This window comes from Myotis nattereri (genome assembly GCF_964212035.1).
Source record: "Myotis nattereri genome assembly, chromosome: 3".
NCBI classification, from domain to species: domain Eukaryota; kingdom Metazoa; phylum Chordata; class Mammalia; order Chiroptera; family Vespertilionidae; genus Myotis; species Myotis nattereri.
In genome coordinates, this window is record NC_138077.1 from 157,041,827 (window position 1) to 157,067,174 (window position 25,348).

At 40.4% G+C, this 25,348-nt stretch overlaps 1 pseudogene across 1 annotated transcript in view; it reads right to left on the bottom strand.

Moving 5' to 3' along the window:
* Positions 1–11,686, bottom strand: part of LOC308515519 (large ribosomal subunit protein P1-like) — a 120,266-nt pseudogene extending 108,580 nt beyond the window's left edge. Inside the window, exon 1 of the transcript in view lies at positions 11,639–11,686. The product of the transcript in view is annotated as a large ribosomal subunit protein P1-like (transcript). The remainder of the gene's footprint in view (positions 1–11,638) is intronic.
* Between the last annotated feature and the right edge of the window lie 13,662 nt (positions 11,687–25,348).

A 25,348-nucleotide genomic window follows, 5' to 3' on the forward strand; every position in this document is an offset into this window, starting at 1 on the left:
TTGCTCTGTGCATTTATTTGAAAATTTCCAAAATATTTTCAAATGGAAAATCTAAAGCCACTAGTTCTAATGAATTAAAAGAAATGAGTAAAAGATAGTCAAAAGTTAGTTTTTAAATTTTTTAAAAAGGAAGTTTCTGGGAACACTAACTCACACTGGAGAAGAGTTCTTTTAATTTCCTCCAGTGTCAATATGAGGCCTTACTTTTCTCCTTCCCCTTTACTTTAGAAGTCATGTTTGTTTTTTTCTTCCTGCAGAGAAAGACTTAAAGTAACTGCTGTTCACAGCTTGAAAGAACAAGACCTTCACTGCTTTCTAAGTTCCTCCCCAGAGGTAGTCTCTTGCTTTAATAAGTGGAAGCTTTAACCCTAATGATTTTTTTTAAGAAAAAAATGGTTCAAGGGTAAAGGGTAGAAAGGCAAACCCAACAGGTTGTATTATTTCTTTGTTGTATAAAAAAATTTATCATTATAATCTTAGTAGAGGCACGGTACATGAAATTCATGCACTCGGGGCAGGGGGTTCCTCTCAGCCTGGCCTGTGCCCTCTTACAGTCTGGGAGCCCTTGGGGGATGTCCAACTGACAGCTTAGGCCCAGGGGAGCAGGTCTAAGCCACCAGTTGAACATCCTTAGTGCTGCCGCGGAGGTGGGAGAGGCTCCCGCCACCACCATTGCACTCGCCAGCCGTGAGCCCAGCTTCTGGCTAAGCAGCGCTCCTCCTGAGAGAGCGCACTGACCACCAGAGGGCAGCTCTTGCATTGAGTGGAATCGGGCTGAAACTGGCTCTCCGACATCCCCTGAGAGGTCCCGGATTGTGAGAGGGCACAGGCCAGGCCAAGGGACCCCACCAGTGCATAATTGGTGCCAGGGAGGAACGTGGGAGGTTGGCCAGCCAGGGAGGGACTGCAGGAGGGCTCCAGGGAGTGTCTGGCCCATATGGCTCAGTCCTGATCAGCTGGACTCAAGCAGCAAGCTAACCTACTGGTCGGAACATCTGCCCCCTGGTGGTCAGTGCACATTATAGTGAGCGGCTGAGCGGCCTTAGCATATCATTATCATATTATGCTTTGATTGGTTGAACAGACTACCAAACAACCAGACACTTAGCGTATAAGGCTTTTATTACATAGGATATTGTATACTAACAAGTTATTCTCTTGCCCATAAGCAAGATCATGAAAAGATTATATTAAATATAGTATATATTGACTGTAAAATTAATTAACATTTCTTATTAAGAAAATTAAAAAATATATTTTTATGATGACTAACTCTCAGGCATTAAATTAAAACAGGAGGTGGACTGTGTGGGAAACTGTTTATTGCCTTCCCTATCTGATAAGCATAGACAGAGAACCCCCTGAAGGCTGGGTGCCTTTGAAGCCCTAGCAAAGGTCGGAGCTAGGCGCCACCTCTGTTTGTCCAGACAGTGGTAGCTGAAGCAACTTCCCCATTTATTATTATGTAAATCCTTGCTGATGGGCTAGGGGGGTCACCTGCCTAAGGACTATGCTATGGGTGCATCCCAGATCAATAAAAGCTTGGTAAGGCCTGAGCGCAGGTGGAAGTCTTTCCCCTTGAGTTGGACTTGCCCGCCTGCCCCCCCCCCCCAATATTCCCAAATTATCTCTTGTCTCTTCTCTTTCATTTGTGTGCGGCTCCTCTTCCAGATCCTGAACCCTGAGCCACGCAGGACGTGGGAAGGAAACACTCAACAGGACTGGATTTAGTAATTTGTCAAGTACACTGGTCATGTCGGATGGCTTTCAGGGCAAGATCTGGGAAGCTCATGCAAGGTCTGCGTTGTTCTCCTGGGATGCTCACTCTGGGGAAAGCTAGTTGCCATGTCAGAAGTTCAACCCTAGAAACTGCCACGCTAACGTCATCTCATGTGGGCACTCTGGCCAGCATCACCTCCAGCTACATGAGTGAGCCATCTGGACATCCGGCACAGTGGCCTTCAGATGACTGTAGCCCCAACCTGCAGCTGACTTGTCACCACATGGGGGACTTGAGGCAAGAACTGTCTGGCCAATTATTTCCCAAATTCCTGACTCATACCTCATGAGCCTATTCAAATGCCTTCACTACTTCCAAGTGTTTATTTTTAGAGTAATTCAGCAACAAGACCACTTCATGTTTTAGTGGAAATTATTTAAAATCAGTTTTATAATGACAAGTTTCAGAATGTATTTGTTCAAAATACATTATCTTTTACTAAACAAAGACAATTTGCAGGGGCTCTGATTTATTATTTACTTGTACTTTAGTTTATGTTTTTTGGGGGGGAAAGAAATCTGCAGCTGGTTTTTTATTAGGATGTACAGTTTAATTTTGAAAGGATATTAAATCTTCAAAGTCATTGTAATCTAGTCACATGCGCATGCGCACACACACACACACACACACACACACACACACACAGAGTAGTTTTTGTTTTCCTGAGTACTTTTTAGATGAGACATGGCAGGTTCAAACCTAAAGGTGAATTTCCATTAGGGGAGGTTCTTCTATTATTTTAAAGTAAAATTATAACATTTTTAAAACTTCTAATAATTTGTCTAACTTTAGATACTGATAGACAAAACACAAACCTGAGCTCAAATATTAGAACATAAATGAAAGGTGAAGAAATTTCTTTTCAAAACCTAGAGGGTTATGAAAAATTTCAGAGTCACTGGTTATAGGATGAAAGAAAAGAAAAGAAAAGTTTGTAGGTAATTGCAAATGGAGAATTCAGGAGCAATGATGTAATTTTAGTTAGTGATGTGAATTATCAGAAAAAAGTATAGTTAATAAAATTGACTTAATTATCTAAAGAAGTAAGTAGATTATGATCAATAAACATATATACATAGTAGGCATTCAGTAAATATTGATTGAAGTTGTCAAGGATTGAAGATAGTTCTGAAAAGAAAGGAAACATTTGGAAAATCTATTTTATTTTTTTGCTTCTAAACATCGCTTTTTCATTGCTTCCTCTTTGTCTCACCCTACATCCTTGTTACTCTTCCTGAATTTCTTTTTTTCTACGTGTTCCATCCTGTTTTTCCCTCTCTCTTCTCCCTAAGAAAATTGGAGCTCTATAGATTAAGAAAAATAAAAGAAAAAAAGAGAGAGTAGTAGTTTGTCATTTATTCTCTAAGAGTCATCCTCAAATTTTCAATCTACTTTAAACTACTTTTTGAGGCTGTCCTCCATTGCATCAGTTACTCAATGGCTTTGATCAAGCCTCGATCAAATTTAACAATCTCTCTTTTCTCTTTTCATTGTATCGCTGTTAGATTAAATGGTAGCCTCCCAAATGAGATGTCCACATTCTAATTCCTGAAACCTGTAAACTTTACCTTATTTGGAAAAAAGAGATTTTGCAAATGTAATTAATGTAAGGATTTTGAGAAAAAGATATTATCCTAGATTACCCAGGTAAGCCCTAAAGTCAAAGATCCTTCTAATCTAAGAGACACCCAGGGGAAATTTTAAAGACAGAAGAGTAGAAGACCATGTGATGATGAAGGCAGAGATTAGATTGACAGGGCCACAGCCAAGGAATGCCGGCAGCCACCAGAAGCTGGAAGAGGCGAGGAACAAAATCTCCCAACGGGTCTTTGGAGGGAGCACAGCCTCCACAAATTCAATTTCTGGCCTGCAAAACTGTGGGAGAATAAATTTCTGCTTTTTTATTTGCTTTTTTCTTAATCCTCACTGAGGATATTTTCCCATTGATTTGTAGAGAAAGTGGAAGGGAGGGGGAGAGACAGAAAGAGAGAAACATTGATGTGTTTTTGATTGGTTGCCTCCTGCACGTGCCCAATCAGGGCCAGGGAAAGAGCCTGCAATTGAAGTACATTCCCCTGACTGAAATCAAACCCGGGACCCTTCAGTCCTCAGGCCAACCCTCTATCCACAAAATCAGAACAGCTAGCTCAAAGTTCTGCTGTTTTAAACCACTGAGTTTGTGCTGATTTATTATAGCAGATCCAGGAAATTAATACAACTGTCTTAATCTGCATCATTAATTTTTGGTTTGGACTGTTGCAATAGTGTTAAATTATCTTCCTTTTTCATTCCTACCCTAGTCCCATCTACATAGTCACTAGACTAGACTTCATATAACACAGATCTGATTACTGCTTTGTATTAAAACTTTCAGTGGCACCCCACTATAGGCTAACATTTAAAGTCCCTCATAGCTCACATAGATGGCTTTTCAATGAAGCCCCTGTCTGTCCATACAAGTTTAGCTTCTGACATTCTTAACTTGAATCATACATAGCTTCTTGCGGTACTATGAATTCCCCTGTTATATAATGATTAAAAATTTTGTGTGCATTCTTTTCTCTGCCCAGAATACTTTTCATTCTTCTCTGTCCAACAAACGTCTTCCCTTTGTGTACAGAAAAGTGATTAGTCTATAATCTTGTGGTAACATTGCCATAATTTTTTAAACTCAGTTTATCCCACTTCAATGTGAACTCCCTCAAGGGTCTAGCAGTCTTGGTATTTCTCCATTCTAGTGAGTAACAACTGTACTCATTTAATTATTGTTTGTCAAATAATAAAGAAGTGCCACAGATTGTAGTAGTTAGAATTGGATGATTGTGAGCCCATTGAATAGAGAAGAAAGTTCACTGGCTTCAGTTAAAAGTAAATGATTAGATAATTCAGGGGTACTGATTTTGATAAAGATTTGGGTGCCAATGGCTGACTGCTGGGAATTAAAAAGCAAGAAGTGTTTAGGAAGTTAAGTGACTATAGATCTTGAGTTCCAGATATTTGGCCACAGAAGAAATAAAAGTTATATGTGTCTAGCATTTTAATTAGCTTCTAGTATTATATTCTCTTTTTTTGGTATTATATTCCTTTTTAAAAAATGTTTGAACTGTGATTTATATGGTATTGGACATGTTTTGTTACTGTTGCTATGTTTTTCTGCCTGGTATTTATTCCCTCTGCCTTCACTAGGAGTATCCTGTTTTTATTGAGAATAATTGCCTACCCCTCATTTTGCATAGTTTTAATGAGACTGAAAATCAAGCTGTTTTGACTTATACTAATTGAGGTATGGTATGTAACCCAATCTTGGCCATTAGATTCTCATGGTTGGTACTTTGACTCTTGAAAGGATCAATAGACAAAATGGCCTAAGTTCCTTTATTCCAGTGGAGAGCCCTGATTAGAGAGTTGAGTGATTCTTGACACTTGAACTCTCACAGTTGATCTTGTTTCCATATATATTTTTCACAATTTGGTTTACCTTTCTATTGATATTTGGAACTGTCTGTCATTCTCTCAACAAGTTTTGCTGCTTATGTCAGCCATAGTTAATTTTTATAACTTATAAGCAAAGAATCTGAACTGCTCTAACAGATAAATTTGTTTATCTGGAGATTATATTAATATTGATGCATGGGAAACCACTTTAGAGAAAGAAAAAAAAAGAAAATTATGTAGTGGAAACAAAAGCTAATATTTGCATGATGGCTACTATTCTTATTATGGCTCATATTAAGAAATAAAAGAAAGAAAAATGTTGCCCTTTTCCAGGAGAAATGTAAAAAGTTTAAAATTATTTCAGAAATCTTTGTAAAAAGTTAAATGTCATGGATTTAAGATTATTCAAATTTACACAAGGACTACTTAGAGGAGATCAACTAGATAAAACCTGTGATGTTTGTCATTTCTAATTCTGGTAATTAAGTGCTGCTCTTGTTCTACTTGAAAAAGGTCTCTATGGAATTATATTAATGGCATAATGGAGAGTCAAAGAAAAAAATCAAAACTATTATGAAAAAGAATGATATTGAAAAATTCATGAGCTGGAACCTTCAGAAAAGGAGAGTGTTTATGGTGACAGATGATCAAGGTCACTGAGGGGAATGCGGTCTGCTGTCCAGAAGGACATGTCACCTCTTATAGTTCTAAAATCTAGATAATGATAATGCATTTTAAATATTCTCATCAGGAAGATGACGGTCAAGTTTTGTAACTGAAGTTTTTCCATTATAACCCCACTATTTAATTCTTATTTCTTCCTAACATGGTGATTGCTTGATTTCTGTTATAAAGTGATTATTTTTGAAGGAGTTGATATGATCACTATAACTAAAGAGGTAATGCTTTATTATTTTTGGAAATGAGAAAGTATCATGCTTGGCCCTCAAAGTTGTGAACCTAACAGGAGGCAGTTATTATTCACCTGTAATGAATACTGATCGTCTGCCTTCACCTACTCAGAATTCAGCATTCTGACCAGAGACTCTATTCAGCCTTTTGTGGCAGGCACATCTAGAAACAGAAGGCAAGAAGGTCTGAGGGGATGGCAAAGAAACCAAATTTGGAAAAAACTGACTTCTAGCCCTAGGAAATCAAGTAATTATATGACCTTAATCAAAATACTTAACTTCATTATTTCTCCCTCTTTATCTCTGAAATGGAGATTATTGTACCTAATCTGCTTATCATATGGAATTACTGTGAGAAAAAGAAGTAGGCAAAAAATCTTTATGTAAATGCAAACTACATTATTGTCGCATATCATGTTATATAATAATCTAGGGGAGTTTGTTTCTCCACAAATAATAAAGCTCATGAATTTGCTAAATCATAAATTAGATAAAAATTAAAAACAAAAATATATTTAAATTAAATAAGACATATAGAACTTACAAAGTTATTATATACACATAGTCTCAAAGAATAACAAAATGCATCCACTTGCATATCCAGGTTCATTCCTTTTCAAAAAGAAAAAAAAAATCTAAGCAATATTGCTAACAATATGTAATAAGATGTTATTAATTTAAAACTTCAATATAAGATTTCTCTCGTGTCTATGGCCTATATATATTATTATTGGATTTTACATCTAATGAACATTGATCCATATCTGTTAGTCATAGTACAGATGCTCTATATAAAACTTGAAGTTCTCCACCCCATCTAACATTTTCTATTCTTATACTATAGCAAGTTGCAATGTAGATGGTACAATACAATCTTTTTAAGCGTATAATTATCAAGACATACCAATACATTAAAAGCTTCCTGTGGTAGGTTATGTTGGATGATACAGAATGTTTACAAATATGGCCATGTTGTTATAACTGCATTTTAATTGAGTCATATATAGCATAAAAGATAACTGCATATGTACTGTCTGCTTAAATAATATTTCAAGGTACACCTTTTCATTTTACTGCTTTTATTGATATTGTTGGTTTGTGATTTCCCCACAGCTGTTTTTATTTCATGATAATCATTCATCCCATGAGCATGACTATAGCTACAAGCATTTTATAATAAATTGTTATGATCATTAAACACATGTAGTTAAAGACTTCTTTGTATCCATTTCGTTGTTCTTTAATTTTTTCATCACCTTTATTAATTTTATATATCAAATGTAATGTTTAAATCCCTCAGTGAACAAGCTACTAGTACATATGCTCTGTCTGTGCACTGAGAGCTGTCTTCCCACATTGTTTCAGCACACAGCACGCTTCTCCTTTCGGGTACAGACTTTCCAGAGGCTCATTGGTCTCTTCCTGTTCCTGTTGCTGATCACCTCCAACTCCTGCCATATCTGTCGTCCCTAGTGATTTCCCATCCTGCTGCTACATCTTGTCCTCTCTGACTTCCCAACAACGTTCCATTTATATTTCCTCCTCTGTAGCTCCCCTGATCATCCCTGGCTCCCACTGTCTTTTCCATGGAATGCCTGTGAGTGACACAAGATGTTCACTCTCAAAGTTGTCACTCATTATTTATTCATTCATTATTCACTCCATCCACAAGCATCTCTTTAGGACCTGCTTATGACGAGTCTGGAGTTAGGAACTGAGGTTACAAAGATGAGCCTGACACAGTCACTTCCTTTAGGGAATTTCAAGTATTGTTCTGGAGACTACCTTTCAGAAGTTGAAAGCTCAAAACAATGGTCTCCATTTTTTAAATTTCTTGACCGACTCCAAGTAAAATTTGCTCTGGAAAATACCTGTTGTGGAATTCATTTTCCTTCCAGGAATTCGTAAGTGATATAAAGGTTGCTTTGGTGTGAGAGACAAAATTTTAGGAAATTTCAGCTTAATGTTACTAATGACTGATATGTAACAACATGTGAGTAAATACTAGCTATTACTTTTATATTGTATTTTGAACTTCTGGGAAAAAATCAGTTTTTCATAAATAATAAAAATAATAATCACATTTTTACAGGAAATAAATCACCATAGATTGTGTTATATTTGTGTTGGTAATTTGCATAATTAGTTCTTGGCTTTACCTGACACCAGGTCCTGTATAAGGTACAGAATTAAAAAAAAAAAAATAGCTACACAATTTTCTTGTGCTAGGTATCTCATAGGATAGCATTTCTGAAGCAATTATACAAGAGGCTAGATCCCAGGAACTACAAAGGTGTGCAGACTTAGCCCAATATAAACAAAATATAAAATTTAGACTAAACAACAAAATCCACAAACAATGACAATAGCAACCTTGCTTTGAATTTACAGAAGGTTTGGGGAGAAATTTTCCTTCTTCTGAATCAATTTGCCTTTATAAAAATAAAATTCTATTTCATGGATTGTATTTTACATGCAGTGATCCCAGAGATCCTATAAAGTATACACAGAGAGCCAGTATTCAGTAAGTGGAACCGTGTCACTCAACATCTGAGTAAGATTCCTACTTATAATGGTTTTTTAAAAAGGCCAGATGGGAAACATTTTCCGTGATATTAATGAGGAAATTCTATCCTTGTTGGGGCAGGAGGGATGGAGTTGGGAGGAGGAGAGGTTGGAGGAAATTTTTAATGTTGTAAATGTCTAATTAAACTGGAGGAAAGTAAAATCATAAAGATCTGACAGGAATGCCACTAGGGTGGACCCCATAATAAAACAAGAAGCTAAAAAATCACTGCAAATGTAGACAGCGGTAATAGAAACAGTGATCAAAACACTGAAACGAATAGTCCCAATGAACTGTGCTGTATGATATTAAATTTTGGCTGCCACACTTTCTGATAGACTTTGAGTAACTCGAATGCATCCAAGGGAAGACGGCCAGAATGGCAAATAGTCTGAAAATCTCATTTCTTAAAGGAACAAAAAAATTTTAGCTTGGAAAAGAAAACACCATAAGGGAATTTCAAGAGCTGTCTTAAAATATTTAAAGGATTGTAATCTTTAAGAGTGTAGACTTATTTGCCTCCCCCCAAATGGTGAAACAAAGAACAAAATAGTTTAAAAGTTTTACCGAGGCTGATTTCAATTCTCTATTAAGAAGCCTCAACTGTTAGAGTCATCAGTGGCAGTCTGCAAGGCGGATCCTGTTGCAGCCGGCTCCTCTGGCTCCTGGGGGCATCAGCAGGTTGGGCCTGAATATTCAGAGACAAACATTGACATATGACGCTATGTTTAGTAGATTATTATCTGTCTGACTGAAACAGAGAACGCCAAAGAATTTGGGCAAGCGAGTAAATAATTAGTGAAGGCTTTGGTTAACAGACATGTGACAGTTTGGTGTGTGTTTTTCTTTTTTTAAACTTAACCCTTTTCCTGTGTCTTTCCTTTGTGAAATTAGAATAAGTTATTTGAAGTATTATATTTTTGTTGCTATATCAGGAAGTCAGGAATAAACTCACATGTTAATTTCGTTGTATATCACTAATTTATTTAATGTAAATTTCCATCAATTAACCAACAAAAGAGCCAGTGAGTCAGGCGAGTAGACAGTCAGCCTTTCCTTCTATATATTCAAGTTCTTGCCCTTGAGAAGCTTGTAATCTTATCACAGAAAAATCCTAAAGAAATAAAGCAATTAGAGGTCACTAGAAGAGGTTAAACCGTGTAGACACAAACAGTGGTTTCTCTTGTTTCTACGTATGTTTGTTTGTTTTTAAGAATCTTACTTAGAAGTTCTTGCAGGTTGGGTTTTCCAGCAGCAGGCACTGAGCACTGATCGGGAGTTTGGCAGGCAGTGGATTTAGGAGGGGTTAGCAACACCTGTGAAACGGAGAAGGCGGAAGCAAGTCTTGGCAGAAGAAGCAGCTCAATTGCAATGTAGGGCAGACAAAACCTTCCCAGACCCACAAGGAGCTCTGAATGGTCTATCACAATTGTCCAGCAGTGGGTGGCTTGGCTCGTCCTTTCCACCCCTGCTCTGAACAGGCATCAGATATACTCCTGGAAGCGATGTATCTTTGGCCAAAGTAGCTCTTTTAACTGAGGAAAACCTTGAAGCCTAGACTGTGATCACCAACAAAGTCACACACACACAAAAATGGTCAAAACTGGAATAAGAAGTGTAGACCCTCACCCTGACAGCTTTCAAGATCATTAAAACACACACACACACACACACACACACACACACACACACACAGACACACAAAAAACCACCACAAGAAAAACGGGAACTCTAGCCCTGGCCACGTGACTCGGTTAGATGAAGCACCATCCTGTACACCAAAAGGCTGCAGTTTGGATTCCCAGTCAGGGCACGTACCTAAGTTGCAGGTTCAATACCCTGTTGGGACACATACAGGAGGCCACCCATAGATGTTTCTCTCTCACATGGATCTCTCTCTCTCTCTCTCTCTCTCTCTCTCTCTCTCTCTCTCTCTCTCTCTCTCTCTCCTCCCCTTTCCTCTCTCTCTAAAATCAGTAAAAACATATCCTTAGGTGAGGATTACAAAAAAAAACCTCTGGAATCTCATAGAGCATAATGGCAGAATAATAATAACTAGTAGTTAATAAGTGCCACATGCTCTTCTAACAGTTTTGCAAGCATAACTCTTAAGCATATCTCCTTTACAGATAAAGAAACAGGACAGAGAGGTTAAGGAACCTGCCCAGGGTCACCCAGACCTTTTGGATCTGGAGTCTATACTTTTAACTACTACGTTCTACTCTGCACTTGTAAATCTTGACATAAAGTTTCATGAACAAGGCTTTAGATAGACTAGAGTGTAGGAAGAAGCCATGTTAAAGGATGCACTTGAAGATTCGTAGTATGAGATTTGGCATAATTCTCATTATACAGTGGTGAATGTAGAGGGACAGCAGCTGGGAACAATAGTTAATTATGCTCTTGCTGCAGGAGATGTGAACTGTGAATGTTCATGGCTGCCATAATCTGTTTCTTCTCCTTTTTATTTTTTAAAATATATATTTTACTAGAGTCCTGGTTCACAAAATTCATGCACGGGTGCGGTCCCTAGGCCTGGCATGGAAGGGCAGGTCCCAGCTGATCTCTGGGCCCTGGGCAGCACCTGGGCCCCCAGCAACCGCATGCCCCCCTCCACCTGTGTCACGGTGCCCGAGTCCCCACATGGAGAAGCAGTGACCGCAGCCAGACACTGTGGGCCAGGATGCAGCATGGGGCTCTGGGCTGCCCAGCTGTTCTGTGGAAGCTGGGCAGGCAGTGAGCTCTCCCCCAGCTGGTGTCTCAGACCTGTTCCTGTGCAAACCCACAGGGAACCCGACCGGCCCCACGCAGGTGCCCAGCACCTGAGTGTAGGGGCTTCCCCAGCATGCAGGTCTTGGCGTCCTGGTGGAGGGTAACAGGGGGAGTGAGAGCAAGCTTGGCGGACACCCAGCATTCTCACCACACCTTTGTCCCCATCACCCTCACCTCCAGGTAGCCGTTGAGAGGTCGCAGCCTGTTGCTGACACCTGCCATGGTCCACACTGCCCCCTGGTGGTCAGTACACATCATAGTGAGTGGTCAAACTCCCAGTCTCCCAGTCGAACTCCTGGTTGAACTACCGCCTGAGGCGACAATTTGCATATTAGACTTTTATTATATGGGATTGATTTTAGAGAGGAAGGGAGAGGGAGAGAGACAGAAACATCAATGATGAGGGAGAATCATTGATCGGCTGCCTCCTGCAAACCTCCTACTGGGGATCAAGCCCTCAATCTGGGCATGTGCCTTTGACTGGAATGAAACCCAGGACCCTTCAGTCTGTAGGCCGGCACTCTATTCACTGAGCCAAACTAGCTAGAGCACAATCTGTTTCTTCTTAAAGGGCTTTCAGTTGGACTATATTCCTCTGCCTTCTTTGGTGGTAGGCATGACAACTGAGTTCCTACCAATTGAATGTGGGCAGAATTGAGGTGCAACTTCCAGCTTTGGCCAATAAAGAACTTATTCCTTGAAGTCATTCATTTCTTCTTCCATGTAATTGGAATGGAAACTTTCCCAAGCAACTTTGAAAATCATCCATAAAAGAAAATGCCATCTTTGTTATCATAGACATCAGAATGACTGCATGGAGCAGAACAGCCTGACCAACAGAATTAATTTTGAGTGAGAAAAACATTTCTTTTATTTTTAGATCATTATGTGTGTTTGGTCTACTTGATACTATAATCTAGTCTTACCCTCATTTAGATATCCTTCCCACTCAGAGTTTCAAAGCATCTCTAATGTCATTATCACATGCAGAGAACCCTGCTCACACATGGGCCAGGAGAGAGGCTATTCTTTTGTCACACTTACTTATTGATAACACTTGCTCTTTGATTAGGAGAGACTCCAAATTCGTATCAGTGCATATACAGGGTGGGGAAAAGTACGTTAATAGTTGTTCATATGGAAAATAAGACAATAATTAATAAATAATAATAACATAAGAATTATCTGTGTTTCACATAGTCACAGCTGTAAACTTTTGTCCCCCACCTCATGCCCTGTATGTTGTGATATTGTAGTTCATGTGGCTAAGCCTGCATTTGGGAGATAGAGCACACAAGACTCTCTAAAGAGGATCGGATTCAAATCTGGCATGAATGTGGTGGGAGGGGTGGGAGGGACGTGAGGTGTGAAAGGGTGCAGGGATAAATGGAAATATGCCCAATGCTTCAAAAATGTCACAGACAGCTGACCACCAGGTTCATGATGGTGATTCTGAGAGCTACAAGGAGGGAAGTATAAGGATAAGAGTCACACTGGTGAGCTCAGTCTGCCAGCTGTGTGTTGAGATTTGTGAAGTTCTAAAACTATTTTACAAAAAACAGGGTCCCTCTGTTGGCTCTAGGTCCAATTGAACAGCTCATAATTAAAATGCAATTGAAAAATGAAAAATGATTAAATGGGGGAGAATGGAAGGAAAGGTCTGATCTTTTTTCAGAGTATTTGTCACAAATCAATAAAATGATAGTTATTGTTACTATTTCACACTACAATTAATTATAATGTATTTGTTCAAAAATGTTTATTGAGTTCCTTCTATGTTTCAGGCACTGTGCTGGGCAATAGGGTTTCAGTAGTGAACAAAGCAGAAAAAAATTCCTGCCTATTCAGTCTTATTGAGAAGGGAAATCTGAGTGGGTAGTAATAATAGCGATGATGGTTATTCTTAGACCACTAAATAAGGTGAACTCTTCCTGACCTAAGATTTAGAAGTTCAGAATAGGCAAAAGCAGGAATGAAGACACCGCTAACGACATTTTTCTGGGAATGCCCTGCATTGACAGCAGTTTTAGCTATTCGCCCTGGAGCTGATGGCAATCTGGAGCCATTGAAAAGTATAGTTACAGAATCAAGGCTTTATTATGCCTCAAATGGCAGATTTTTAAAAAAATAAAACCTGACAAATAATGTTTAAGAAAGAGCTGAGATATACGAAGAGAAAAATGCATACAGGTATTTAAGAAATAATGCTTTTACAATGTGGCTTGAAACAGAAAGCAGGCAAAACATGTTGAGGAAAAGTAATAGAATTTAAAAAATAGATTACGTATATTGAAAATAACTTATAGAAATTCTAATTTAAGCATCATAAAACAGATTACTACATAATTTATCACAGACATATATTTTAAAATACACAAGTAGGCACAGATTTAACTTCAATACGTGGACCAATAGACAAATTTGGTTTTTATGTAATATAACAATTAGCATGACTCTTGAAAATGTATCTGTAGATATTACTTGTGTGTTGAGCATCCCTATTAAGGTCAAATTCCTCACAAATGGAAATCCTGCCAACTGAATCGAATATTCTAAATACACATGGCCCAGATATGTTTCTGATTCACTTCACACATTCACAAACCTGATGCTTCACACTTTGCCATATGAATAAAGCTAATTCAAAATGACATGAGAAGATGAGATGAGTTGTTATGCCTTCTCCTGTAAGTGACACAAGAGGGAGAAAAATGGCTGTTCTCAGAAAAGTTCATTTCCACCCTGAGCCACTGGACTCCAGCCGGAGCACACTTACTTCATTTAGCTTTCCCTAAAACTGAAATGAACAATTAACCCCTAGGTCATGCTTTCTGCACCAATAAAGCAACTCTCCATGAAACATCTTGTTAAAACATGAAAACTACTGATTGAATGGAATACTTCGTTCCTTGCTACTTTTGCTGGCCCACAAGCAATGCTAAACACAACTGGAAATAGTGAGAAGTTGTACAACATTTTTCACTCTAATTGAATTTACTCTTTAATTTTGTCTGAAAAAACAATAGTGATGGAAATTCTACAGAGACAAATTAATTCAGAGGTCAAACAATAACAAAATAGGAAAGAGAAGTTAATGAAGTTTTACCATGTGAGGCAATGCACAGAAGGTCCTGGAGAATCCATAAGCCTAGTGAGACAAGCATGAGCCATTTGTTAATGACACAAGGGCTTTGAAATTGAATTTATCTTGTATACTCAGCTGTTTGGGGAGTACATCATTTATAAGACATTCTTGTTATTAATATTTTCCATTCCATAGACTCTCTTGACAAACTATATACTTTTTCACCACATTAATTTTAAATTTAAAATAAACATCTGGTAACTGCATTTATTCATCTGATTCTCAACCATCCCACTCTCTCTGATTTTCTTCTCCTGCCTTTCTTAATAGCCAAAAGGATCCTGAATTTGGGTACTGCCGATTTAAAGTCAACACATGCCTATTGTTCAGATTAGAATGATGATAGCTCCTTCCTTTAATCACTCAGCCAATTCATCATTCAATCACCATGTGTTCTGCTGACCACACTTTTACACCAAAGACAACTTGCTTATCTTATTCCAGTCTCAAGTGGCCCTCCCCTACGCTCCTGGAGAACACTGTCCATTGTTTTGTTTTCAGTTCATCCAAAAACAGAGGCCAAGACAAGAATTGATGCAGGTAGTTTATTTGTGAAGAGAGAAGGAAAAAGCAGAGTAGTACCAGGAAGAAACAAAGCCTAGATAAGAGTGCATTATTGAGGGTGCCCAGAAAGCTTAATTTCTTTGGAAACTCTAGGAAGCCTGCAGAATGTTTTCCAGAAATGCCCATATGAATGATGAAGGCTAGCTTCCATTATTCACTGCCTGCCATTCTTCATTTAGTTAGAGTTGCCCCTGGTGTTACTAAGTCCCCTAAACATTCAGACAGAGGCTTCCATTGTGTTGGAGAAGTCCCTAAGGCAAAAAGCAGGAAGAGATGGGTGACAGGGGCTTGAAGTGGGTCCCTGCCATGGCAATGTGAATCTGAGCACACATGGAAACTTCTCCAGCGACTGAGGCTGAATTCAGAAGTGGGCTCTAGGGATGTGAACATGGGGCATCCAGGGAGTCGGCAACATTTTTCAATGTAACACATCATTTATTTCTGAAATGCAATTGTCCACCTCTTTTTACTAGGCATACTGAGAATTATTAAGGTGGAGGTCCTACTTCCTTCCCCAGTGCCAAGACTTATGCCTGGTTTATAGCAGAGTCCCCCAGATTCTTGTTGAATAAAGAATGAAATAATACTTCCCCATTCTACTGTACAGTGGAAATGATTGCTTACGTAGAATTGCTTTTGTGAGAACTAACATAACATATTTTACTCACTTAAATACAGTATATTATTCATATATTTGAATTCAAGTATGGTAGGCCAGTCCTAGAGAAAAATGTAAGCTATATACTTGTTGTTTTTAATTGCCTATCGCTGCATTCATGACAAACTACCCTAAATATCAGTGGCTTAAACCACAATAATGTGTTAATTTTATAGTCTGTGGGTTGCCTGGGAAGTTATTCTGATTCATTTGGTATTTTCTGGGAGTATGAGCTCACAGGAAAATCCAAAACTGGTCTCATCCATGTGGCCAATATGTAGGACAAGCCTCTGGGTGAGAACTCAGTATACTTATTAGCTGGGAGCTTCTGTTTTCTTCACTTGGGCCTCTGCACTTAACTATTTGGGTTTCCTCGCAAAACAGTGACTGTTTTCCAACAAGGGTATTCAAGATAGACCCTTAAGGCCTGGCCTTGAACATTACGCAGCATCACTTTCTTCACATATTATTGACCAAAATAACTCACAGAGCAAGCCCAGATTCAAAGGGAGAGAAAATCAACTACACATTTTTTAAGATATATTTTTATTGATTTTAGAAAGGAAGGGAGAAGGAGAGATAGAACATCAATGATGAGAGAATCGTTGATGGACTGCCTCCTGCATTCCCCTGACTGGGGACCAAGCCTGCAACCCAGGCATGTGCCCTGACTAAGAATCAAACCATGACCTCCTTGCTCATCGGCCGGTGCTCAATCACTGAGCACGCTGGTTGGGCTACACATTTTTATATGAGGGTGGCAAAACCCCACTGACAAAGAGCATGTAGGATGGGAAATATTATTATGACCATCTTTGGAAACATAATCTACCATAACCAATGTGTAGCTGGATGTATTAAGGCATATTTATATTAAATGGAAAGACACTTGAGAGCAGAGCCCACATCCAATTTATCTTTATATCCCTAGAAACTAACACAAATCTGACAGGTTCTGGTGCCAAATAAGTACTTATTGAATAGATATTTCAAAGGCAAGAAATATAGGCATGATAAAAGAATGATTCTTTGGCTTGTTAAGACAATGGGAATGAAAATACTGTAGCTCTCCTGTTAGGTACCAATTCTCTCCTCACAATCCTCTAGTACTACCACTATTCAAGGACTATGTCTTGCCCTCTGAGGCAATACACTAGAGAAGAAAGGAGGAATCTTATCAAGAAAATGTTTAAGAAATAAAACTTAAACCATGAATGTGAGTTGGAGATGAGAACAGTGGCCATTCACAAATTTTTCTTCAGATTTCTTCCTTTGGTTTATTGATGATTATGGAAACTATGGACATGTGTCAGGAAAAGAAGTCAGGAGCCAGGAAACAAGACAGACAGACTGATGTATTTGGTTTGATTTGTTTAATTTGAGAACTCTACAGTGGTTGTCTCTCTCTCTCTCTCTCTCTCTCTCTCTCTCTTTCTCCCTTCCTCCCTTGCATCCTTCCTTCCTTCCTTCCTTCCTTCCTTCCTTCCTTCCTTCCTTCCTTCCTTCCTTCCTTCCTTCCTTCATAGTGTTGCCCTAGAACACAGGATTCCAAAGATCTTCATGTTCCCCATTTGGGGTTCCTGAGAAAGTGTCAAAGCCTGAGTGAGAGTGGGAGCACCAAATCTGAGACTCCAAAACAGTAGAATGAACACAGGAGTTCAACAGGCAAACCTGTTTCTTATTGGAGTAAGACGACCTTTTATCTTCTCATGGAAAAAATTGTTATGACTTCAGAAGTGTCAACAAAATGTACCCCAGATGAACCATAACAATGCTTATTAATGTAATGGCTAACTTTCTACTCTTTTCTTCACTAGAACATTTCTCGGGGACAAAGATACTTTGTCTTAATATAGATTTGTTTAATGCATGAATATTGCTGTAAAGACTGACTTTCTGGAGCTCATCTCTTTTGCATATGAAAAGATATCTATTGCACTTAGAGTATTAACTCTGCTAATTTATACATCTCACATCAAGCATAGAGGTGGCTCTAAGTAAAATCCATGCAATTCTTGGAAAACATGCTTTATCTCCAAACATCTTAATCATACTGAAAGGAATAGCAGGACCAAAGCAATAATGAAAGGGCTAGCATTTGAAAAATTACAAGCAATAGAAAGTCTAGAGATATTTTGCTTTATACAGTTTATTGATATCTTTCAAAATGAATAAATAGGGATGTTCAAAAGTGTGAGTACATGAAACACAGAGTTTATGTTTGTATTATTATTTATTCACTGGAGGCCCGATGCACGAAATTCATGCAAGAGTAGGTCTTCCTTCCCCCTGCTGCTGCCACTGGCTTCCCTCTGGCACCTGAGACCTGGGCTTCCCTTTCAGTCCTGGCTTTGTCCAGAAGGTCATCTGGAAGTACATCTGAAAGGACGTCCGGTCTAATTAGCATATTATACTTTTATTATAGATTATTTTTCCATACAAACAACTCTAAACCTACTTTTCCCCACTCATGTATTTATTACTGCACTTAAAACTAAGATCCTGCCCTCTGCATATTAGTCATTTTTTTTAAGTACATTAAGCTTAGTCTTTCTCTGTTTTGTCACAAAGTTGATATCACAACTTGATTGTTTTGCTCCAGTTAAATTATCCTTTTAGGGTAAGATTATCCCTTACCAATAACTTTCAGTGTTTCTTCATTAGTCTCTTCCCTGGATGAAGTAGAGTGGCCTTAGCTATGTCATGGATTCGGTGATAATAACTTAATAGAAAAACTACCTGTCACTTGCCTTTAAATGCTCCGAATGTGAGACTTCTTATGGGAAAACTATGGTGTCTTTCAATTCATGCTATATCGATTCCTCTCTAAACTGTGTGTAAAAGGCGTCTCATACATGACCTAGTAATACGTAATGTAGGTGTCGATAGGGAAACCTCTGAGCTTCAGTTTTCATGGGGATATGGAGAGAATAATAAAAGTACTAAAATTATAGGGCTTTGTACTGATTTAAAATTAATATATATAAGGGATTTGATAGAATTCTGGGCATAGTGAAAGTTAAAAAATATGAACTTTTAATGTTATTTTTATTATACCAAACAATAACCCAGAGAGTGGTTCTTGCCGTAACGGGTTTGGCTCAGTGGATAAAGCATTGGCCTGCGGACTGAAGGGTCCCAGGTTTGATTCCAGTCAAGGGCATGTACCTTAGTTGCGGGCACATCCCCAGTGGGGAGTGTGCAGGAGGCAGCTGATCGATGTTTGTCTCTAATCGATGATTCTAACTCTCTATCCCTCTCCCTTCCTCTCTGTAGAAAATCAATAAAATATATTTAAAAAAATATATAATAAGAATAACCCAGAGAGTGATTCTTTACAGATAATCTTATGGTGAATAAAATGTAATAAACTAGAGGCCCAGTGCACAAAATTTGTGCACTTCTGGGGGCATCCATCAGCCCAGCCTGTGCCCTCTCACAGTCTGGAAGCCCTTGGGGGATGTCTGACTGATGGCTGGTAGACATTCTTAGCGCTGCTGTGAAGGCAGGAGAGGCTCCTGCCACTGCCGCTGTGCTCGCCAGCCGTCAGCCCGGCCTCTGGCTGAACGATGCTCCCCCTGTGGGAGCACACTGAGTACCATGGGGCAGCTCCTGCATTGAGCGTCTGACCCCTAGTGGTCAGTGCGCATCATAGCAACCAGTCGTTCTGTCATTTGGTCAATTTGCATATTAACCTTTTATTAAATAGGATGGGTTTTTGAGTCCAAATGTAAATTTTAAGTCAATAGCTTCCCAGCAACTCCCTATGGCAAGGGATTGATCTCCTCTTAGTTTCAGTTTTCTCATTTTTTAAAATGTTAAAAGTGGACATCTCCTAAGGCTTTTTAAAGAAATACAGAAGGTAATATAATAAAATATTTAATCCAGTGCTACTGTACTCTATTCTTGTTATGTAGCTGTTGTCACTATCAGTCAATAATATGGAACCTAGCCAACTTTAAGATTTTCAAAATATTGCTATTTAAAATGTCTAGTATTTTGTTAAAAAGGTTTAGATGTGAAATCACTAGATTATATCTAAAAATACAAATTACAATTTTGATAGTAACAACTCATTTCTGTTGCTTTCATTTATGAAAAGGAAAAGTCATGATTATTAATAATAGTCAAAAAGAACAATTAAAGCAAAAACTATCACATTGGCATTTTCTTCACCACATACAAAATTTTAAGTATCTTCTCCTCTCTGTCCCCCTAATGTAAAAAAAAAATAGAAATAGTGTGTGTGTGTGTGTATGTATGTGTGTGTGTGTGTGTGTGAGAGAGAGAGAGAGAGAGAGAGAGAGAGAGAGAGATATTCTAAGTCAGAGAATGGTTTTCAAGTCCTTGAGAGTAGGATATGGTATTTGTTACTTTATTAAAAAATCTGAATTGCAAACCCCACCCTCCAAAACAATTTAATGGAATTAATTGTTCTTTTTTATTGCAAAGTACACTAGAAGAATTAAAAAAAGAGAGAGAGATATCCATTACTCTGAATTACCCTAACCATCACTAACTCAGAGAAGCATTTGCTTGGCTTGGGAACATAAAATTCTACCACAGGGGAAATATACATATGTATTATTTATATGCAAATACTAGTGTCCCAGTGCATGGATTTGTGCACATTGAAAGGAAATGAATTAGAAGAAATATTTTGATATCGCTATTTGCCCTTTATAATAGAAGTGTCAACCTAATTCACTATCAAAAATGACAGATGAAAAAACACACATGCGATTGGTGCTAGTGAGAGCTTTATATGCATCGTGCATACATGAGTCAACTTAGCCTTTTATAGATATAGAATAAACTTGCTTAATTAGACCTGCTTTCTGATTTAGCTAAACTTTTTCCAGCCCAGTGAAGCACCCCAACTTCTCTTTCAGGTAATTATCAGCAACACAACAGTAAATATCAACATGAAGCAGATTATTATTGTAGATCTCACAGAGAGAACAATGGGTAAAATATTTAACTGCAGCAGTGTTTGACTATAATCTGTGCAGTGAGAAAACCTAAAATCATTTTCAAGGTCTACTATTTCTTACTTCTTTTCAGTCAGGTCAAGTTTCTAAGCTTTCTAAATCTCCATTTTCCAGCTAATGAAAAGAAAATAGGAATCCACCGAGTCTCCTATCTACCTAGGCCAGGACTTCTGTGAGGATAGAATGAGATGAGGCATGGGAAAACACTTCACAGATATTTGGTTACAGTGTAAAATGTTTGCACTTGGCTATAAAGCAAGTTGTGTTCCAGGGCTGAAGAAACTGCAAGGAGGCGAGTCGCTAGAGAGAGGAAGCTGGGCGTTGCTACATGACATCATTACCTGGATGGTCAGACACTTAGTATGTTAGCTTTTTATATATATACTAGAGGCCCAGTGCACAAAAATTTGTGCACTCGGGGGGGAGTGGGGTCGGTCCCTCAGCCTGGCCTGTGCCCTCTCGCAGTCTGGGACCCCTCGGGAGATAACAACCTGCTGGCTTAGGCCTGCTCCAGGGTGGCAGAGGGCAGGCCCAATCCCTAGGTGCAGTCCCTGGTCAGGCTCAGAGCAGGGCCGATTGGGGAGTTGGGGCGCCGCCCCCTGTCATGCACAGAGCAGGGCGGATCGGGAGGTTGCGATGCCACCCTCAGTCACGTTCAGGGTAGGGCCGATTGAGGGGTTGGGGCACCACCCCCTGTCACACTCAAGGCAGGGTCGATGGGGAGGTTGCGGCGCCACCCCCTGTCATGCACAGAGCAGGGCCAATCAGGGGGTTGGGGCACTGCGCCCTGTCACTCACAGAGCAGGGCCCATCAGGGGGGTTGGGGCTCTGTACCCTGTCATGCACATAGCAGGGCCAATCAGGGGGTTGGGGTGCCACCCTCTATCACCCACAGAGCAGGGCCGATCAGGGGGTTGGGGCGCCGCCACTGTCACATTCAGGGCAGGGCCGATGGGGAGGTTATGGCTCTACCCTGTCACACACAAAGCAGGGCCCGTGGGGGGGGGAGGGGGGGTTGGGGCGCCACACCCTGTCACACACAGAGCCGCAGGGCAATCAGGGGGTTGGGGAGCTCCCCCTATCAGGCACAGAGCAGGGCTGATCAGGGGGTTGGGGTGCCTTCCCCTGTCACCAACAGAGCAGGGTGGATAGGGAGGTTGTGGCCCCACCCCCTGTCACACACAGAGCCACAGGGCGATCAGGGGGTTTGGGCACTGCCCCCTGTCACGCTGATCCCGGTGCCAGGAGGCCTCTCGGCTCCGCTGATTCCAGTGCTGAGAGGCATATTACCCTTTTACTATATAGGGTAGAGGCCTGGTGCACAAGTGGGTGCTGGCTGGTTTGCCCTGAAGGGTGTCCTGGATCAGGGTGGGAGTCCCCACTGGGGTACCTGGCCAGCCTGGGTGAGGGGATGATGGCTGTTTGCAGCTGGTCACACACCCTTCATGGTGGGGGTCCCCACTGGGGTGCCTGGCCAGTCTGGGTGAGGGGCTGAGGGCTGTTTTCAGGCTGGGGGTGACTGAAGCTCCCAACCGCTCCTTTTTTTCTTTATTCTGGGCCAGCTTTAGCTTTGAGGCTTGGCTCCAGCTCTTAGGCCTCTGCTGCTGAAAGTAGGTTTCTGGCCTTTGCTTACAATGTTGCGATCCTGCTGGCTGAAGCCCGGAGGAACAGGTTTCTGGGGTTTTGTTTAGCTTCTATATTTGTTACATAGTTGCTTAGAGTTGCACCTTAGAGGCCTGCAGCGGCAGGCGGGGAACGTTGGAGTCCTCCGACACAGAAGCAAGCAAGCCTCATGTTAGTTTCAAGCTGCCTGGCTGCCGGCCGCCATCTTGGCTGGCAGTTAATTTGCATATGGCCCTGATTAGCCAATGGGAAGGGTAGCGGTCATACGCCAATTACCATGTTTCTCTTTTATTAGATAGGTTAGACTAGAGGCCTGGTGCACAAAATTTGTGCACGCAGGGGGCGGTGTGTCCCTCAGCCCAGCCTGCACCCTCTCCAATCTGAGACCCACCGGGATCAGGCCTAAACAGGCAGTTGGACATCCCTCTCACAATCTAGAACTACTGGGTCTCAACCGCTCACCTGCCTTCCAGCCTGATCAGCACCTAACCACTCCCCTGCCAGTCTGATTGACACTTAACTGCTTCCCTGCAGGCCCAATTGCCCCTTACTCCCTCCCATCTTGTGTGTTGGAGTGATGGTCAATTTGCATATTACTCTTTTATTAGATAGGTTATATACTTATATGTAAATATTTTATATATTTTATAAATTATATATAATTTTATATATTATACTAGAGGCCCAGTGCACAAAATTCATGCACAGGAGTGTGTGTGTGTGTCCCTCAGTCCAGCCTGCAGCCTCTCCAATCTTGGACCCCTTGAGGGATGTCCAACTACTGGCTCCCAACCGCTCACCTGCCTGCCTGCCTGATTGCCCCTAACCACTTCTGCCTTCCAGCCTGATCACCCCCTAACCACTCCCTTGCCAGCCTGGTCACCCCTAACTGCCCTCCCCTGCTGGCATGATTGCCCCTAACTGCCCTCCTTTGCCGGCCCAGTCACCCCTAACAGCCCTCCCCTGCAGGTCTGGTCCCCCCCAACTGCCCTCTCCTGCCAGCCTGGTCATGTCCAACTGCCCTTCCCTGATGGCCATCTTGTGGTGGCCATTTTGTGTTCACATGGGGGTGGCCATCTTTTACTACATGGGGGTGGCCATCTTGTGTGTTGGAGTGACGGTCAATTTGCATATTATCTTTTTATTATATAGGATAAATATACTAGAGGCCCAGCACACAAAAAAAGCACATGAAACCTCAGACCCCAGACCCACTGTGCCAGTGGGACCCCAGATCCGCCACGCCGTGAGACTGAGACACGCCGCACCGCGAGACCCATCAATGTACCTCCTGGTGACCGTTTGTTTGGTCGTTACAGCATTAGGGCCTCTGGCCTTTTCTAATATAGATATTACATATTATCTATATATATAAAAGGTGGTTGCTATGACGCGCACTGCGGCAGCCAACCGGCCCATTCAGGGCCCAATCACCCCCCCGCCAACCGCCTGCAGCCCTTCCCCCAGGCTGGCCCGGCCCCTGATTGGGGTGGGGCCGGCCGACCTCCTGTGGCCTCTCCCCCTAGCCAACCCAGCCACGATTGGGCCCCCAGATTTGGGGACAAGGCCAACTGGCCAACCTCCGGCATCCTTCCCCCTCCCACCGGCCCAGCCCCAATCAGCCCCTATATAGGCAGGCTGGCGGACCCCACTTGTGCACAATTTCATGTACCGGGACTGTAGAATATTATATGTTATATATATAACTAACTCATCTGAGTTAGCAGATATTGTATTTTGTTTCTGTTTGTTGTGTTTTTAATATAGTTAGTCACTCCTACTAGTCCCATAGAAACTTTTTACCAAAATTTTGTGATCAGCATTTTAGCAGCCAGGAAACTAATTATTTTTGACAATATAAATTTGAAAAGGAATTTAGCAATGTCTTTAATTATTTCATAACGGCTCTGTGTTAAAACATTCTTACCTGTGATCACATTTAACCTCACCACAGGACTCAGATTTAAGCTCCATTGTAAGAGTCATTTTACCTATGAATACAATGAGGCTCAGAGGTGAGGCCAATGGCACAGAGGGCTCTTACTTGAGAAGAAGTCATGCTGTCCTGCAAACACAGGTTTGTTATCTTCAGAGCTTTTTTAATCTCACACTGTGTGGTTAAGATTTTAGAAAATTCTCTTTCAGGGATTTATTTATTGAAAGAGAAGAAAAATTTTAAAAAATTCAAAAATGTATTAGCAACTGAAATTTTCATGTTCAAGGATATTAAAGAAAAGCTTCTCATGCACATCTTTATAAGTTGGGTTTCATCCAAAAGCATGTTGTTTCAGAACAGGCTGTAAACTTCTGAAAATTTGAGAGACAATGTGGACACCTTAGTGTAACACCACAGCCAGTGGTAACACAGAAATCATAAAGAGCCTTTAAAATCAATCAAACAAACAAACAAATACAACCTGCATTCCTGTTTTAAAGACTAGGATTGTTATTGAGTGTCAAAATAGGAATAATATTCTGATTGAGACATTTTTACTTAATCATAAATCTATCATCAGACAAAATACTCTCCAAATTCAAATGGCTCCTAAATCTATCTCCTCTTCACTAAGAGAGCTAATTACGGGAAAGGGTTGGGCGACTGTCCCATTCATGTGTCCCACGTTTTGCTGAGAATACACCATCTCTACAAAGGGAATTGGTTTCTTCAGTTAATTTTCTTAAATGGGATGTTGTTGTTGTCTTAATTTTTTACATGTACTCCATTAGGAGGTTTGCGTTATTTATGAGTCAACTATGTATTTTTCCCTGGCTCTTAGTTAGCTCCTAAGTGCAAGCTGGTTGCACTGAAGTATTGATTTTAATCCATAAAGTTTATATGGTTTGGGTGTTGTCTGCCTTCGTTAATTATATTTCCTAAAAGCTAAAGTGAACTGGAGAGAGCT